We start from the raw sequence: 4,236 nt of genomic DNA, 5'->3' as shown, positions 1-4,236 counted from the left end.
ACAGCTTGGCCAGTGGTTTTACCTCTGCAAGTAGATTTTTAATCCACCTCATTGGAATGAGTGAGGCTTAAGTGAGATGGCACATGAAAGTTCTCAGAAAAGATTGTTTTACTTAGAAAAGTTAATCTACTCTGGCTGATATCAAGGAAAACAGGTTTGTCCCTCATTGTTATTAAAGTCCCTCCAAAATACACTGTGAATATTATTAAAATACAACCAGACTGTATCTAAAATACTGAAAATTCTAACTTTATAATAAAGCTGCAGCTATTCACTTGATCATTCTTTAATGTCATGAATGATTTGTTTTAAAATATGGAAAAAAAGTTTTAAAGTACTACAAATCTGTGAGAAATACTGATACTATTATCCCTACAATAACAGTTATGTGAATTGCCAAAATAATTAATGTCTATTACTTCTCTGAACTGTTTCAGTTGTTCATAAACAGACTTATAGGTATGAGATTTGGGACTCTTCTGTGTCTAAATTTGCTCAGTCATCAATAAAATCAAGGTACAAGCCTGATATCTGACCATCAGATTTCACTTCCCTGCTGGCCTCCCCATTGTCCCCTCCTCCTCATCCACTTTATTCTCTAGCTGTGAGAAAGGCAATATCCTGCTTGTGATATTGGACTGAAGAAAATCTAACAGGATTGAGAGCTGAAAATTTGCTTTGTTTTGTTTTGAATTTTAAGACAATATACTGGGGCTAATTTTTCACTCCTGTAAAATATTGCTATGCAAATCCCTATAAATTATTCTAAATTTTTTTTTCCATTTAAGTTCCTGTGTTTCTTTTCTTTGCAGCATTACCATTTGAAGGTGACACTTGTATACTGATTTAAAGTCCTTTCAGCTGAAGCTAAAATAGCAAATCCCATGGATGACATGTTACTGGATGTCCTGTGCATATGTAGGTGAGAGAAGGAGAAAGTTACAGGCACATCCCACCCTTATCCTAAGGACCAGGCTATTTTATTTGGATCAGAATTCTAAAAGATTAAAATCTTATAAAATGGGGCCTGGGCGTGTTATTTCTTAGATATACAAACTGAAGAGCTTACAGATGCATTGATAGAATGCCCTGGATCTTCATTATAGTAATTATTTAGGGCTTGATGCATAGATGAAATTTTATTTGCCTTATTTTAATAACTGCTGAAGCTCATATTAAGTACACTGGAATTTATTACGCTATTCTCTCTGTTTTTATATGTATTCACAATTTTCCTAAGTTTCTGTTGATTTGTTTACCCAGTGTCGCTTTACCTGGAGCTGTACTATCTCTCACCTGTATATCTTAGATCAGACACAGCCATCAAACCTCTGCCTCATTTCTACACCCTCCTGTCTTCCTCCAGCCTGTGCATGGTCTATGTAGTCACCTCAAGGTCTACAAAGAATTGAGTTTAACTCTAGCATTTAATTCAGAGAAATGGTAACCCACCTTTCACCTCAAGTCTGAACTATACTCCTCATCCTTATTTGCCAGAGTTCTGTAGTAAGCATTTTCTTGGTAATATTAAGAATATGACACTATGCTTCCTATTAGAATATCTCTCCTTTGGTGAGAGAAGGAGGAACAATAGCTGGATTAAGGCAAGATCTTTATATTGGTCCCTTAGCCTGGCATAAATTTTTTTTTTCCTTGGCCCTGCTGTAGGCATGTAGGATTTTTATTCCCAGACCCAGGACTGAACCCAGGCACTCTGCAATGAAAGCGTGGAGTTTTAACCACTGGGCTGCCAGGGAATTATCTCTCAGATACTTTTTCAATAGCACTTCCTGCTTCAAGTCAATTATCAGGCTACTCATTCGCCAGACTTTCTCCCAGGGGACAGAGTGGGCATAGTTTCTATAATTCAAATCTGAACTTCTGCTATACCCTTCCATGCAAATTGTTGATTATCTCCCCTCCTGCCTCTGAAATGCCTCCTCCTTCAAGAAGTGATAAAATTCTTTGTTAAGATACACATTATCCCATGTGTTGTGCTGGTTCACCTGTCATCATGTCCAGTCTCAGGAGAATTTTGGCCAGATCTCAACTGTGCCTCACTTTTCCCATCTCTGGGCTTCCCTTATGGCTCAGCTGATAAAGAATCCATCTGCAATGTGGGAGACCTGTGTTTGATCCCTGGGTGGGGAAGATCTCCTGGAGAAGGGAAAGGCTACTCACTCCAGTCATGGAGAATTCCATGGACTTAGTCCATGGGGTCTCAAAGAGTCAGACATGACTGAAAGACTTTTACTTTTCCTTTCTCATTTCCCTGTGAACATGCCAAAGAATTGCATTTTCCATTATCCCAAGTTCTTTAACATGTCTTATTTTTCCTTAAGAAGTGAATCAATATTGAAATGATTTGTACTTCAATAAGACTAGAAAATCTTTAAATAACTGGGCAGAGATTTTGTGTATGTATGTGTGTGTGTGTATTTTTGACTTGGTATATTAACATTTCCATGGCCAACAAACCTTCTGAAAATCTTTTAAATTGGTACAGTGTTCCACACCACCCAAGTCAAAAAAGAAGCCCTTTCTCATGGTTTGCAAACACTACCAGACCAGGCAAAGTTCCTCTCTCTTAACTCCAGTCATAGCGTGTCCTGTCAATCTAACCATTATTAATAATGGACTATACACATTGCCTTCATTACCATTATGCTTACTCTTTCCTCTCAAATTTCTACTTTACCCACCAGCTAATTCTGATTGTCTTTTTTAACTCAGCTCAGTCATCATCACCTTCTAAAAGTTTCCAATGTATTTCTCTATGAGGCTCTGGTTGCAGAGACACCACTTCATATCTCTCTTACTGCCTAATAGTGACTATACTTCTCAAATGCAGCTTAGAGACTTCCCAGCACTCCTGATGCAGTGGGTCTGGGTCCCCTGATCAGGGAACTAGATCCCACATGCCGCAACTAAGAGTTCTCATGTTGCAACAAACATTGTGCAACGGAGATGTGCTGCAACAGAAATCCGGAGCAGTCAAATAAATAAATAAATAAATATATATATATATATCTTTTAATGTAGCTTAGATAGGAAAGAGTATGAAACCATCCTTGGATGTCTTGATAATGAAATATCTACCCTTTCTATTTATTTACAGCAAATTTTATCAAGATTATGTGTGTGCGTATATATTTTTCCATTAAAATGGGCTTTTTTAGCCAGTACAGAACTGTTTGGAGGCTGGTAGGGGTGGTGTGGCCCAAAGCAGCTTCTGGAATTTCTGAGCAGCCCTGGTCGGTGGAAAATGGACCTAGTAGTCTTGAGTTACACGGACCATCTGCTGCAGCAATCAAATGTCTCACTCCTGGATCCTCCACGCCAGCTCAATGTCCATGTTATTGGGTTTGCCTTTCAGTACTTTGCCAACAGTCAATTTCATGACTGCTCTGACCACGTCTGCTTCATCAGCCCCGAAGTTACTCAGTTCATCAAGTGCGCTGGCAACCCAGCAGAGATCGCCATGTTCCTTGAACCCTTGAACCTACCCAATAAGAGAGTTATATATTTGGCCATCAATGATAACTCCAACCATACAGTTGGGGGAACCCACTGGAGTTTGTTGGTTTATCTATAGGATAAAAATAGCTTTTTTCATTATGATTCTTATGGTATTAGTAACTCATTTCATGCAAAGCAGGTAGCAGAGAAACTAGAGGCTTTCATAGGCAGAAAAGGAAATAAACTGGCCATTGTGGAAGAGAAAGGCCCTGTTCAACAAAGCAGCTATGACTGGGATGTACGCGATACGTAACACTGAGGCCTTGTTTCAGAACCTCTCCAGATCACAGCCAGAATCACTATGGCAGCTACTCACTCCTACACACATCACAAAGAAGAGAGAAGAATTGAAGGATCTCACTGCCAGACTTGCTAAAAACTAGCTGTTGAAATATATTTGACTTTTGAAGTCTCTTCTTTCTGCCTGTCCCCATATATTGGAAGGCTGCAGTCTCAGTGCCTGAGGAAAGATGTTTTGGAGAGGAAAGCTTAGAAAGCTTACTTTCACCTAAGAGAATGTTGTCCTCTGCATTATCCTAATGGAAAGTGTCAGTTTAACCCTATATATTCTGTGAAGCAATATATTCTGTGAAGATGTCTTCAAAATATGCACCAAAACTGATTAATTCCCTTTTGGGCTCCCTTATCTACATTGGTTTATTCCAAAGAAAAAAAGATTGATCTGTAAAACAAATTAAGAATATGTGAAACACAGAA

General features: G+C 38.7%; 1 pseudogene; it reads left to right on the top strand.

Annotated features, from left to right (window-relative positions):
- The first annotated feature begins 3,235 nt into the window (after nt 1-3,235).
- LOC129630609 (sentrin-specific protease 8-like) lies at nt 3,236-3,902 on the top strand (annotated as a pseudogene).
- Nucleotides 3,903-4,236: the final 334 nt, after the last annotated feature.

This window comes from Bubalus kerabau, chromosome 17 (assembly GCF_029407905.1).
Source record: "Bubalus kerabau isolate K-KA32 ecotype Philippines breed swamp buffalo chromosome 17, PCC_UOA_SB_1v2, whole genome shotgun sequence".
Classification (NCBI taxonomy): domain Eukaryota; kingdom Metazoa; phylum Chordata; class Mammalia; order Artiodactyla; family Bovidae; genus Bubalus; species Bubalus kerabau.
The sequence above is the reverse complement of the archived record's forward strand: the minus strand, read 5'-3'. Positions and strand labels throughout refer to the sequence as shown.